This window comes from Rhipicephalus sanguineus, chromosome 6 (assembly GCF_013339695.2).
Source record: "Rhipicephalus sanguineus isolate Rsan-2018 chromosome 6, BIME_Rsan_1.4, whole genome shotgun sequence".
Classification (NCBI taxonomy): Eukaryota; Metazoa; Arthropoda; class Arachnida; order Ixodida; family Ixodidae; genus Rhipicephalus; species Rhipicephalus sanguineus.
In genome coordinates, this window is record NC_051181.1 from 108,712,014 (window position 1) to 108,727,748 (window position 15,735).

Consider the following 15,735-nt stretch of genomic DNA (forward strand, 5'->3'; position numbering starts at 1 on the left):
CACTGGTCGCCTGTGCCCATGACTCAGGGGCATAGGCGACCAGTGAAATTAACGAAATAGTTCTTTGTGATTACTATCTTAACTTTTGGTTTGGATGCGTCTTCCTTAAAAGTGTTAGGCTGAGCTGTTCGTGAAAGATTATCTTAAAGCAGCGAAGCACCAATGTAAGGATCTTTCTTTCACTTTATCTGTTTCGTTACTGGGTAATATTTATTTGTTGCCCACATATATCTTACGATGCTTCCATAGCAGTCTCTCCGCAGCACATAATAACAGAATTCTAGAGAGAACAAAGGAAGAAATGCTTTCGTGCCTGTTGCAATGCTTGCGATCAGCATTCGGTTTCGACCGGTGTCACCTCGAATGTCCATACCGTCACTTCCTCATAACAAATCCTCCAGTGTAGGCTGCGCAACAGCGTTTATTTTTCCCGTCCTTTTTAGAAATCATATGTTATTATCCTGTTCTGAATGAAGTCTTGAGTAATATTACAAAGAGCTAATTTTTGAACGCAATGAACCATTCTTTATTTATTTTTTTTTCCGGCTGTGCGAAAGCTAGCTGAAAAGCTATGATCACTTCCTAAAAGACAGCCGTAGCAGACTTCGCCGCTCTGGCACTTACCTTCGCAGAGAAGAACGACGACCAATATGAGCACCAGTTTCTTCATCGTGGTTTTCTTGCAAGTGAGTGGTGATCCAGGAAGGCGCAGTGAGCTTTACCGTGGTCTGCGCTGGGCCAGCGCCTTTTTATTACGGTGGCTGGTATGTCGAGGACGGCCTGAAAGAGTAAAAACATCATTGCGCAACTCCTGGCGCCTTCCAGAATTTACGCCTATAGCATAACATATAGGAATGAGTTCGCTTAGGTTGCCCTGAACCCGTACGTGTTGGGGCACTTGCTGTCGTGCCAAGATATATTTGTTGTTACTTCGTGTGTAGTTGCAGACGCGCACGTTCGAAGCGAGAACTTCCTTGATTAACGAATGGTGCTGCTCTCGATATAATTATCTTAAAGTACTTTCGCTTGTCCTTACCAGAAGAATAACTAAAGATAGCCGATTGCGAGGTCACGACAGATATAATTAGCGTGTCTAATTGTCAGACAACAATAACTACTAGAAAAAGGCAATTACATAAATCGTTTGTAATACGAGGAGGGCTTTATTCGGCGCTTCACGAATCGTACAAATACTTGCGCTATTTTCCAATGTTATTTATAACGATTAAAATGTTTGGTCTGCAAAGTGGCTGTAACAGTGTATTTATTTGTTTTCTAAATTATTATGGTTTAATGGTAATCGTGCATCGATGAATTGAATGAGACATATATCGTGCGACGGTGAGTTAAAACATCTTGTGTGGAATGTGGGGAACACTTGTTCTTTCTTTTCGCTGTGCCTACTGCGCAGAAAAGCAAGTGTTTTCGTGCATACTAAGTATATTGGGGTCGTGATGAAGGCGTCCAGAATGTTCGCAACGCCTTCGGCTCAATGTCATCAACATGGAAAGGGCATCTTGAACGCATTATGCATTTCAACTCTCTCATTGAGATGAAAGAGATGCTTGCATTATCACGTGCCTAGCTCTTTAAACGATATGACGGAGCGTTTCATGGCAATAGATGAAGCTTTCTTTCTTCGCAAATCTTTGAGGCACGCGAAGCATTATAAGAGCTGTGAAAAAGGGTACGAGAAGTTTCTGAAATGAACACAAATTGCTGTATAATTTTTAAACGCTTGTTTTGGATTCCAAAAGTGCGGAGAGCTTGTTGGTTGTACATGATTAGAAAAAACAGCGCAAAACGACAAGACACACAGGAAGGGAACGCACACAGCGCTGAACTCTCAACAAATTTATTGTGAAAAACCAAATGCATCGCCTACAAATACACATGAACCACTCGCATAATAGTGCGTCACTGGACATAGCGCAGATAGGCCGCGAAGCACAACCGAGCCGAGACAGATTACGTCAGACGCCTCCGTAGATACTCCATTTCCCTGGGGCAATAATGCGATTGACGGAGCGCTGACACAGTTTTCACCCAACTACGCAATCTTATACGCTTCAACAACTTCACGTGTTAGGCGATCCCTGTGCTTACTGACAACACTACATTTCTCAAAAATAGGTGAGCACGTGCACGACCTACAGTGGTGGTGTTTTCTGCGCCTGCAAAATTAAACAGTATTTCACGCCTAACAACTTCACGCCTAACACGTGAAGTTGTCGAAGCGTATAAGATTGCGCAGTTGGGTGAAAACTGTGTCAGCACCCCGTCAATCGCATTATTGCCCAAGGAAATGGAGTGTCTACGGAGGCGTTTGACGTAATCTGTCTCGGTTGTGCTATTCGCGGCCTATCTGCGCTATGTCCAGTGACGCACTATTATGCGAGTGGTTCATGTGTATTTATAGGCGATGCATTTGGTTTTTCACAATAAATTTGTTGAGAGTTCAGCGCTGTGTGCGTTCCCTTCCTGTGTGTCCTGTGGTTTTGCGCTCTTTTTTCTGATCTTGTTTTCGATATTTCTGTGGGCACCCGGTTGTCTGAACGCGCAGAGACTTTCCAAAACTAACCCGCCGAGGAGGACTAGTAGTTGTAGTGCTCGACTGCTGACACGAACGTCTCGGGTTCGAATCCCGGCCATGGAGGCCACATTTCGACTGAGGCAAAATGCTAGACGCCCGTGTACTTAAATTTAGGGGCACCTAATGAACCGCAGACAGCCGAAATTACCGCAGCCCTCCATTATGGCGTCCTCGTACTCATGTCGTGCTTTTGGGACGTGAAACCCCAACAATTATTCTAGTATTGCTTTACGAAAATATAGCTTACTCATTACAGCACCCCACTGTCGGGCAAGATCCTCTTATAACCTAAATATTCAAATATTTTGTCTCTCAACATATTCATGGAACTACTTCTTTTCTGGCCGAGCTCTATAAGCTACCACAAGAACGACAACACTGCACTTAACATCAGCATCCATTTGAACCGCTCGGTTGCTGCATCGACCTCCGGGGTATAAGCGGTGGAATATTGTTCACGGTAAAGTTGCAACGAGAAACGTCTTTCGCAACCTCATACAAGAATTAGCAGCGGGTTTTAAGAGCTGCTGCCACGGCGCGCCATTATGGAGTGTCACGTCGCACGGGAGGACATCCCCCAAAGTCAGAAGCGTATTTAGCAAATTTGGTATTTAAAAGCTAGTTGGTTTATAGTGGAATTTATGACCCACTGCGCGAAACTATCACTGTTATGTGCGTACAAAAACGCGTTCCTTTTTCTGGTAATCAGTTCAAATAACTTTATTCAGTGCCCTGCGAGTCGGTGGGATGTTCCTGGATCCCGCCTAGGCTTCGGCCAAGGTTTGCGGGCACTTGCCGGCTTCCTCCGCTGGCTGGATGGCCCATAGTTGGTGCTCTAGGTCCGAGCTGAGCAGCACGCCCCGCCATGGTGGTCTAGTGGTAATGGCGCTCGGCTGCTGACCCGAAGGTCGCGGGGATCAAATCCCGGCCGCGGCGGCTGCATTTTCGGTGGAGACGAAAATGTTTGAGGCCCGTGTACTTAGATTTAGGTGCACGTTAAAGAACCCCAGGTGGTCGAAATTTCCGGAGCCCTCCACTACGGCGTCTCTCATAATCATTTGGTGGTTTTGGGACGTTAAACCCCAGATATTATTATTAGAGCTGAGCAGCACAAACGCCGGAGCGCGCACTAAGGCTGTCGCTGTTTCAGGCTGCATCCTGGCTATTGTTTCTTATACCTGGACATCACCATAGTATATGCTCTAAGGTGGCTCTAGAGTCGCAATGTTTGCGCTTGTCTGTCGTGTATAAATCTGGGTGTATTTTGTGCATGATAGCTGGACTCGGGTAGGATCGTGTTTGTAACGGCCACCCATCGAGAAACTGTTTCTTGCATAAATTTCGGTGGAGGCGGTGGGAATGTACGCCTCTGTGGCGTTCTGTGGTGTTCTGTAATTTCGTGAACTGGGGTCATTCCAGCTTCCCACTCCCATTCGTCAGTATTCCCTGAGGCGGGACTAACCGATGCTCGGCCTGTAAGTCCTCGAGCCATACGGTGTGCCGCCTCATAACTACCGTTTGATAGCGTGTGAACGGGCGTCCATGAGATGCACACTATTTTCTCGATTATACCAAGTTTTAGAATTCGTAGTGCCTCTGGCGGGATTCGGCCATTTGCGAAGTTTTGTATCGCGTTATGCGAATTACTGATGATCACGTCCGCTTGTGTTTGCGCTATGGCTCATACGATAGCCATTTGCGCCCATTATATTTCACTCCTGATGGTGATTGTTTGGCGTACTCAATTAGCACATAATGGCAAAGCTCACGCTATCGCGTAGCGCGTGGTGTAGTCAGATGTGACAGCGTCCCACTTGTGGACAGATGGATTCAGTAGCTGGGAAAAGCGTAGAACATTGAAGCGAATTCGAAGAAGTGGTTGTAAAGATACATCAGGTAAATAACAGCCACCAGCAGACATCATAGTAAGCTGTTTAACGCATTGACAAAGATTACAAATCAGGATGTTGCACGCGCGTTGACGATGTCTACCCAGGAGGAAGTTGAAAGTATTTTATGTGTTGCATGCGCTCACACTATTATCGTTCATTATTTATTTAATGCTTTTATTTAACTAACTCTTTCTCTTCTTTATTTTTCTATCTCTTTAGCATTCAATTGGGAAACCGCGAACACAAATAACATTTTCGCTTACTTAAAATTATATCTTTAGAATTATCCTTTCTTTTTTTTTTCCTCCCCCCCCCCCCACTTTTTTTTTCCCACTCACACATCCTACTGCCGCACGATTGGTGGCCGATCCCCCGTGGTGGGTTGTGCCATTCCTCTAGGATCAACCAACCAACCAACTATGTTCTTTTGCATGGCGGAAGTGGATGCCAACCATTGCGAGAGTACTATGAATTGTATGGAGTATATGGTTTTAGCGAAAGAAAAACGATATCCCTGTCTACTACCAACGATGATCGGACTGAATAGAACAGGTGAAGCGCAGTAATTGGCCAGAGCCGATGTCGGCGATTACAAACAGCTGTCTCTGTTGGTGCATGAGTCTGATAGCTTGCGTCACTGACCGTAGTCTATACCACGCGATGACTGTATTGTTCACTGCACGGATAGCGGGCGTAGACATTTCATATTAACAATCTTCCACCCCTTTGCCATTATTATTGCTATATAGACGTGCAGATTAGGGGATACGTTTTAACATTACACAAAAAAAAAAACATCAAACTCTACCTAAGCACCATAACTCATTGGGCCTTTCTGCAACAAATACGCACTGGATGCGCACCCATCATTTATTCCAATGAATAGCTTTTATAAAATGTTACGGCTATTCAGCCTAATCGACAATCATCGCCCGTCACTTGTTTCTGTGCATATTTTTTTCTGCTTGCTTTTGTTCTAATGAAAACTGTCAAATGAAGGAATCCACTTTCTGGAATATTTAAAGGACTGTGAGGACCCTTTATTCCGTTAATACCTAAAATTGCTCAATACGCTTATTCAAGAAAGAAATGGCAGCCTGAGCCTACTTTGTGAGGTACAAGTAACTTTATTCAGTCAGTCAAAAGTTGATGGCCGCTCACGTTCCTCATGTGTTTTTTTTCCGTGCGGCAGGGTTTCTTTCGGAAACGATTTTCCTTCATGGGCAGGAACTTGTCATCGTCGGTCATCTTCGGAAGACCTAAAAATGACGAAAGACGAATTCGTGAGCACATGAATTGGTTTCGTGTTGAGAAAACTGTATGCTCTCTTTCGTTCTCTCTCTCCGTATATTATATATATATATATATATATATATATATATATATATATATATATATATAATATATTAGAGATATATATATATATAGATATATATAGATTAAGTATATATATAATATATATGTGTGTGTGTGTGTGTGTGTGTGTGTGTGTGTGTGTGGTGTGACATCACGGCTTAGCGCACTCTAATGCGCACTATATAGAAGGTTCACGATAATGAATCTTGAAATCGCTATTTTTTCTATCTCGTTAACACATGCAAACCTCGAACCCTTTCGATCGCACATAGAACATACCTCGTGTGGACTGATGATATCATTTGGACTTTATATGGAACATCACGGCGACGGCGAAGGCAAAAATTGCGCATCGAGTGTCCATTTAATTGCTATCACAATAACAAAAACAAAGTCTCACAATGTGCGGGAATTATGTTATGCGAAGGAGGCGCGTACATGACACGAAGTAATGATAGTCGTGTCATGACATGCCACACATGCTCCCCATACATTACTGTCATGCTTTGCAAGTTTCGGCACACATTTAAGCGACTGACAAGCGATATCTCTGAACCCAGTTTTCTTACGGCGCAACGTAAAGGTCCCCCACGGTTGTGATTATACCTCCAGCTGTTGATTTGAAAAAGCGAGGGGGTAGTTTGTAAACAGACTTCCAGTAACACAGGAACATGCTTGGCCGAATACAGTAAGTGTCAAGTGTTGTGACGAAATTAACAAACGTGAAAATATAAATATGGACCACTCGCGCAGGGCAGCATGGCTATATCACTGGGAAAGCCTTTCGTCCTGCAGTGGAAAGAAGATAGGCTGACAGGCATAATGCTGATGGTCATAAAACATAACACTAATGCTTCCAACATAGGAAACAAAGTGGCTGCAGGTGCGAAGTACTCACATGTCGTGGGTGCCAAAAAACCTTCTTGGCAGTACTCGTTCGGTTTACATCTCTTACCCTGTAAGAAATGAAGAACAATATGTTATTTATTTACTTCTTTATTTTTTGCATTCATATAAACATTTCCGAAGCCACCTTCGAGCCAATTTGGCAGATTTAACAACAGGACGGGTAACACAAAGCTGAATGCATGTGCAAGGATTCACTCTTATCTTGATGTAAGATAGAGCCCTAGACTTAATTGATCCAATGAAAAAGTCATAGGTAGTATAGATAACCTTTCGACTCTCAGCCAATTTTCACCCTTGTATTAAATTTACCGTGCACCATTTTTCCAGTGAAAGTAACTCCTAGGCACACCAGTATCTATTGAAAGAGGAAAATCAAAGGCAACGCTCTGCAGAAAGTCAACAGAGAGCCAACAATAGCGGTATTACAATGTTCAACGGCAGGGAACCGGTTTTTAAACATCAGTCATTGTTTGCGTTTTTGGCAAATGTTCACAACTTTCATGTCATATACCCGGGAAATCCGTAGCACGACCTCTGAAGAGAGGTTCTTGCCACGGGAGCTACATCAGAGAAAGCACCTGCCTGCCTGCCTTGGGCCTCAAAGGCTTCGAGAAGGCATTCGTGCTATTTTCCCATCTCTCACTTATACATAGCATGCTCACTTGTAATTCATTCCCCACCCTTAGATCACATCACATATCACTGCCATAATTTTATTCTCTATACACACCTTTTACGCTTCTTTATAGCACGTGATTTTCGGCCTGTATACAGCCATAATACACCGTCATTGCAACCATCGGTCATCGCTAACACCACATTAAAGACATGCCGCTCTTTGGCCACCCATGGCCCTTGCGCCACAAAACCCCACTAATCTCGTCATCATCATAGCTGTCAAACGATGGAATCCACTTTTTAGAACTATTTCAGCGGCTGTGCAGACACTTTATTCAGTTAATACTTCAAATTTATCAACACGATTATTAAAGAAAGAAATGACAGCCTGAGCCCAATTTGCCAGTACGAGTAACTTTATTCAGTCGGTCAACAGCTGATGTCGCTCATGTTCGCCAAGTGGTTTTTCCATGCTGCAGGTTTCTTTCACACCCGATTTTCCTTCATGGGCAGGAACTTCTCATCGGCCACGCGGCTCGCTCACAAGACCTAAAAAAGACGAAAGACGAATTCGTAAGAAAACGAATTGTTTTTCTTTTGAGAAAACTGTATGCTCTCTCTCTCTCTCTCTACACACACATATATATATATATATATATATATATATATATGCTAATTACTACAAGTATATGCTGTGGCATTATCGTCTGTTAGTTCTCATTAAAATTGTCTCTACACGAAAAACGCGCCCTTAAAAATAGTCTTCTTTCCTTCATATATATATATATATATATATATATATATATATATATATAATATATATATATATATATATATATATAGATATATATATGGCTTACTGGATGAATATTTAACTATAGCGAATCTTTACATCGCTATTTACATCTACCTTGTTCATACATGTAAACCTCGAACGCTTTCGCTCGCACATCGGGCATACGACGCGTGCGCCGATGATATCAATTTAGACTTCACATGGAAGATTACGGCGACGGCGAAGGCGAAACTGCGCATCGAGTGTCCATTTTATTGCTGTCACATTAACAAAAACACATCTCGCAATCTGCGGGAATTGACGTTATGCGGAGCCAGCGGCATGCATGAAACGATATAGTGATAGATGTGTCATCACATGCCAATCATGCTCGTCATACATTAATGTCTTGTTTTGCTAGTTTCGGCATACATTTCAGCGACTGACAACCGATTTCCCCGTACCCAGTTTTTTTTTTACGGCGCAACGTAAATGTCCCTGTAGGTAGAGATTATACCTACAGATGTTAATTTGAAAAGCGAGTGGGTATTTTGTAAACACAACTTCCAGTAACACTGGAACATGCGGTGCAGAATACAGTAAAGGTCAAGTGTGGTGACGAAATTCACAAACTTGAAAACATAAAAAATGAATCATCTCGCGGAGAACATATCACTGGGAAAGCCTTTCGTCCTGCAGTGGAAAGAAGATCGGCGATGATTGTGATTACGAACAGGAAACATAACACCAATGCTTCCAACATGGGAAACAAAGTGACTGTAGGTGCGAAGTACTCACATTCCGGGGGTGATCTAAAATAATCCTCGCAGTACTCATTCGGTTTACATGTTTTACCCTGTAAGAAATGAAGAACAATATGTCATTTATTTACTTCTTTATTTTTTCAGACGCATAAAAACATTTCCGAAGCCACCTTCCAGCCATTGTGACAGATTTAGCAACAGGACAGGTAACACAAGCCCGAATGCATGAGCAAGGATTCATTCTTATCTTCGTGTAAGATGGAGCCCTCGACTTAAAGATCCAATGAAAAAGTCATAGGTCATATACATAACCCTTCGAATTTCAGCCAATTTTCACCCTAGTATTAAATATACAATGCACCATTCTTCAAGCGAAATTAACTCCTAGGCACACCAGTATATATTGAAAGAGGAAAATCAAAGGCAACGCTCTACAGGAAGTCAACAGATGGCCAACAATAGCGAGATTAGAATAGTCATCACCGGTAACGCTGCAAGCGTATTTGTCGGACAGGTGAGGCGTATGATGTGAGGGAGACCTCATATCTTCAACATCTATTCAGTCTAATTCAAGAAGTAATATGGAAGCCACTTCTGCTACCTTGGTAACGTTCGGAATGTACTGAGTACGTGAAAGTTCAGTTACGCGAATACAGTTCAGCATGGGGTCAATATCCTGCTTTCAGGTTTATATATCAACGAATACGGCCCTTGTCATCCGTGTTACGTTATTAATTTCTCATATTTCTCGCACCTTCACAACGTCGTTTCGGGCTGCTAATAACTTGGGCAGTAACAAAAGATACATTGTTTCATTCCAACACATAACGCTTCGCCTACTGATAGAAGTAACAGGGGAAAAAGAAAGAAAAAAAAACATGGAAGACGCTTGAGCTTCCCCTTCTAGAGTAGAACGCGACAGCGTATTCGGGCCCATTTGCGTAGCCTTCTCAGTCACTAGCCTCGCTCGGTTTTCGGTGGACACCGTGCCGCAAGAAAAGTGACGCCTGTGAGCGTGACATAGGCTGTTTCAGACTGTTAGAATGCCTACTGCGAATGGAGTTGCGAAGTGCCCACTACGGCATGATTCTTCCTTTACACTTCCTTAAGGAAACACGCCTAACCGCGCTGCTGCACTCTTTGTTGATGCTGTTGCCCTTAACGATGATTACTTTTACCTGTGCGCTTTGTAATTGGTGGACGTTTAAACCAACTCGTTGCGCAATGCACATGTTTCGACGCCTGGTGCCATTCCACGCTTCTGTCACGCAATATTACATGCGTTGTAGGACACTCATCTCTCTACATGACATTCGAATAGGTTTTTTTTTTTTTTCGAAACAGTTTCAAGCAGTGGCGTAGCTCTGTGGTAGAACACCTCCATGCGGAAGTCCTGGGTTCGATTCCCACTCGACCCAACGTTTTAAGCGCGGCTGTTTATGCGAGCCGTTGGTTATAATGTGGCAACAGAAAATTATCACATAATGAACCGACGCGTGCTATGTTCGTCCTCTTCTTCCTCTTCTGCTTCGCTGCCAGAACATGTGCACTGTTTTGCCCAGCGTGACATGGAATAACTCCGATGGGTGACAGAACGAGTACACAGCGAGACAGAAAGAAAGAGATCGACAGGAAGAGAAGAAGAGAAATTTTAGGCGAAAAACTTTCTTGGCGAAGTAGGATGCGAACCCGAGTAGCCACGATCCGTGGCTACTCGGGTTCGGTTAACCACTCGGTTATCCATGCGCGGTAACAAAGTATAACATAGCGTAGCATAGTATAGTACACCAAAGGGGTGGGGAGGAAAAGGGGAGGGGAGAGAGTAAAGCATAGCATAGAAAAAAAGAGAAAGAGAGAAATAGTTAGAAAGAAAGATGGAAAGAGAGAGCATCACTGAAATATTCAAATTTATAGCCAATAGAAATTCGATCAATAACTAATAAATTTCCGCAAATTGCTTACAAATGCCTAGGCATGCATGCTAAAGCATAGTATAAGCCAGGGGTCGGCAACCTTCCGCACGTGGGCCACATGCGGGCTCCGGCACGACGTCAGTACACCCCCCCCCCCCTGTCAGTTCCTATCTCTAGGTCGACCTGACCGTTTTGACCTCGAGTGGAGTTAGACAGGAACAAAGAAAGATCACTTCCTGTTGTCATTGTTCCCAATCTTCAAACTTAGCCAGATACGTCTTCACTTCCTTGCCTTGCACAGGTAAAAAAAGGGGAATAAGCATTTTTTTGTGCAAAAACTAGATCAGGGAAGGCCCTTCATCCAAGAATCTTCATGTACACGTCAATGATTACTCCTCCCGCGCATCACAATGGACGACTCTCCTCGTCGTACGTGAGTCACGCGGATGGTGAACCCACGCAAGTTTTGTGTCTACACGCCGCTTGTCTGCGGAAACTATAGTGCCAAAACTAGCTCTTACCAACTTCGCTATAAAAAGTTCGTGGTATCTTTACTTCTCTTGTCTATTTTTGCTTATTACCTATGCTTGTAACTTGCAACCTTGTGACATGCGTGCTGAAAAGAAACATGATTTCTATTCGAGTTTTGTACATTAATGTCAATTCAATTTTTTTTTTCTCTTGACCTGCAAACCCAACCCCACTCCCACCGCCCTCCGATTTGCCATCCCGCCCCCACCGTGTCGGCTCCATGCAACTTGGCCCTCCACCTGAAAGGTTGCCGACTGCTGGTATAATCAAATCGAAAGACAATCGATAGTTAATCGATAATCCGTCTATAACCAATACATTTCTGGAAATTACTTGGCCTTGCATAGGTAAGCATCGCACTATATAGTACAAGGCAAACCGATAGCTAATCAATTCCAGAACTGTGCCTTTGCTACATAGCACCACGCAAAAGCGCCCGGAAAATTCCCTTCACTGGATAATATTCTGACCCACGGCATAACCTTCGGAACAGCACAGGTGGTGTGTGTGCGCGGCTGCCCGCGCACTTCGACTAGCCACCCTCTACTTCTCGATCCGCTCTGCACAGCTGCGTGGGCGGAGCCAAAACCATGACGTCAGCGTCGGTATAAGAGAGCGGTACACTGGCGAGGAAGAGAAAAAGAAAGAGAAAGAAGGAAGGCCGCCTAGATCCGCTGTTCCTTCAGGCTTTGCACCACTAGTACGAAGCTGTCTTAAATTTTTTTATTATTTATTCATTTTGCATCTGTTTCGAATTATCGCCCACAGACAACGCTGATTTTTCGCTCACAACCAACGGCGCCGACACCGACACCGGGATTTCTGCGAAACGAGCTCCTTAACGCTGTCGCGCTAAAGGCGTCATTGTAATTTCCGCGTCAGTTGTATCCTTATGCAATCTTTATTAACTTTGACGTTCTCTTTCGTGTGAACTTCAGTAATAATATTAGGAAAATATACTTACATTACAAACCACCGGTTTCTTCCCACTGCCGCCTGCTGCGGGAGTACGACGTGCCGCTTCCGTTAGCGCCACTGAGAAAGAAGGTTTGCCATGAATGTGCAAGAAGTATACAGCCAAAGGAAATCAAGGGTGTGAACCTTAGCTCCAAACACAGCTTCCTAACACACGTTCATAAACAGCCCTTCACCGCAACCACTGAGGTCGGAGCTCTGAAATGACAGGCACTGGAATGACGACTTGTCGTGTGCTGCTAACAAGTGATTTTCATTTCGGAAACGTGTGGTACGTATAAAATAGACGAGCACATGCAAAAAGATAATAACCATGCAAGCCGTTGTCATTACATAGGCGATTTCCTATGAGCTAAAAGAAATGTCTTAGCAGGCTGACGCAGCTGGCACAGATTAGCCTCGTCTATTTCCCGCGTATCCTTATCCACCATCTTAAACACAACTGAACGTTCATTAAACAGTGGTAGGCAACCGCAGTCGTTGCAATGCACTGATACGCATAGGCAGAGACTACGACGGTACAGCGGGAATCGTGCTCCCATTACCCATGGACGGATTAATAGAAGGCAGAGCCCACCTTCGCCTTCCCCTAGGATGGCCCGGAATATTTCTTAACAGCTTGGCTTGGTCCAAGTTCATTTACATAGCGGAGTGTTGGCCGTCTTGTCAGCTATTTCACAGGGGCCTCTTTATTGCCGCTTATTTTTTCCCTCAGGATTCCAAAAATTCGGACCTAGTAACAATGACATGTCAAACATTCAGTTTGATTTGTCACTGGCTCAAGATCAATAACCGAAGTGACCACTTCAGCTTTGCCAAGCTAAAAGATGTCATGAACCGCGTAGCGGCTAAATTTCGGACAACAAAAATGCTTTTGGGCACAGAAAGCATCCCGAAGCAGTCCGCGAGTGAGTGCTTTTGCATAGATTTGCTCGCCAATAAAAGTGTAATTTCTTGGATGCCTACAAAAGGGCGTCCTTCCGATGTACCCGCCTGTAGATGCATCGAGAGAAGAACATGGTAGCGCATATTCAATTTATCAGTGAAGGGTTCAACTACCAGTTCGGTGACCGAAGAGCCACATTAATATACTTCCGCAAAACGACCCTTGGCGGCGAAATTAGCGGCTCCAGCTTCGCAAAAGGTGTAGTGGTAGCAAATGGTACTTGCCACCATCCATAATGTTGTTTCGCCATCCTAAACAAATTTATGAGTATTATTAAAGCTTCCTCTTGCAGCGTTGCCCCTCTCCTGTCTGAGGCATGTTTTCGCAATGTAAATAAAGCATGACAATAAAAATACATGGTTCTTCCCTCCGCCACAAGAGTCGCTATAGCACGAAAGTGAACCGTGTATTCACAGCAGCAGTTGATTATTTATTGCACATTGATGTATTAGAGCTTCCACAATGCTGCGCTGAAACGCCGCAGAAACGGCCGGCAGAAAAACAACGGCCGGCAGAAGACTATCGCCTTTCGACGACATTTGCAGCGAAGCACGCAGATAAGCGGCCAATTTTTTATTTGGAGGTCTCACTCTCTATATGTCGTTAAAACTCTATCTAACCATTTATATGTTGTCATAAACTCGAATTGACTAAGCTATGACGGCTCTAAACCCGATTTAATGAAGAAATTCCGGAGATAAATGAGTAAAAAATGGCCTCGTACCTGCATGCTTCGCTGCAAATGTCGTCGAAAGACGATAGTCTTCTGCCGGCCGTTTTTTTTTTTCTATCGGCCGTTTCAGCGCAGCCTAAGAAACACTAGGTTCTTTAGAAATACGTGTCTATGTACTTTCTAGTAAAGGAACACACCACCTCATACTTACGTATTGATGTAGCGCCTCAGATATGCGTACTATTTGCTTTTTGATCAACAATGTTCACAAGTGTGAACGCAGCTACCAGTTCAAGCTGGCTGCGCGTTCAGCAAGTGCTTAAACTTTGGGCCGGGTGGCTGAATCGTGTGGCAGACAGAAAGACAGAGAGACAGACAGACCAAAAAACATCTGCGTTTAAGTATTCCAAGAAAGACTATCGTCTTTAAAATACAGTCTTATCTTTCTAATTCTGAGACCTATGTGTTATTTTGTTTGGGTGTGCGCTGTAACGCTGTCGAGTTAAAACAACTAGACACCCTAGTCATGACCCTAGATTTATTTTGACGAGGCTGCACCCGTACTGGTGCACGGAATAACGAGCCCAGCAGACGGTAGCGCTTTTACGTACAAATGGCGTCAGGGGCGCTGGTGTTTGTTCTGCCTGTAAAAGCTCCGACAGGAACACAGTGTTTCTTTTGTTATTTGATGCTTTAGGCTACAGATGGCACTGATCGTATCCTTGAAATTTTCTTGCTCTACCTGCTCACACAATCACGACATTCGTGGTCCCCGCCTTTGCATCTCGGCAGCTTGTCGTAGCTTCACGTGGACCGGACGAAGAAGATTGTCGCCTCACACCCTCCCTTTCTGCTTGTTCTCTCTTAACCGGGTATTCAGGCCTCTCTCGTCTGCCTTATGTCCACTTTACAGAACGAGAATGGGAAGCAATAAACACCTTGTGCACCGGCCACAAAGGCCACTCGTGCTTCATCGCGCATCCTCGGCGTATGTTATGAAAAGGGCTCCTAGCCTTACAGTACCTTATTAATTTCGAAGTAATGGTTTCTCACGACACAATTACAGCATTCTAGGAGAAAAAAAAAGGGACAGAAGAAACTCTCCTGTGCCTGTTTCAGTACGCACGATCAGTATTCGGTTTCGATCGGTGACGCCTCGATCGGGCGTGTCGCCTGTGCCTCATTATGATTATGAAGAGGATCATGATGCTCCTCAGACGATTGGCACCTACCCACTCATTCAATAATCATATGACATCTGCGCAACAGCGTTTCTTCTTTCTGTTTTTCTCTTTACAAAGCGTCCGTTATTATTCTCTTGTGAGTGAAGTCTTAGGTGATATTTCAAACAGCTGATTTGTGAACGCAATGAACTTTTTTTTTCTCAGAGTGCAGAAAGCCGACCGAAAAGCTATAATAGCTTCCTGAAAGAGAGGCGTAACAGACTACGCAGCTCTGGGACTTACCTTCGCAGAGAAGAACGACGACCAATATGAGAACAAGTTTCTTCATCGTGGCTTTCTTGGAGATTGCAGGTTAGTGGTGATCCAGGAAGGTGCAGTCACTTCTGCCGTGGTCTGTGCTCAGCCAGCGTGCTTTTATTGCGGCCGCTGGTCGATCTAGGTAGGCCTTAACGAACAACAACATTATTGCGTAACTCCTCGCGCCTTCCGCAATGTACGCCTATAATGTCACTAACAGAGATGAATTTCCTTAATTTCAACTGAACCAACCACGTGCTGGGCCACCTGTTCTCGTGCCAACATATCCTTGTTTTTGCGTCTTATACC

General features: G+C 44.1%; 1 long non-coding RNA gene across 1 annotated transcript; it reads right to left on the reverse strand.

The window, feature by feature from the left end:
• Nucleotides 1-7,776: 7,776 nt before the first annotated feature.
• LOC119398009 (uncharacterized) lies at nt 7,777-15,497 on the reverse strand. The gene is made up of 4 exons (XR_005184723.1): nt 15,412-15,497; nt 12,316-12,386; nt 8,942-8,999; nt 7,777-7,917 (listed from the first exon to the last, which is right to left on the reverse strand). It is a non-coding gene; the product is annotated as an uncharacterized LOC119398009 (long non-coding RNA).
• Nucleotides 15,498-15,735: the final 238 nt, after the last annotated feature.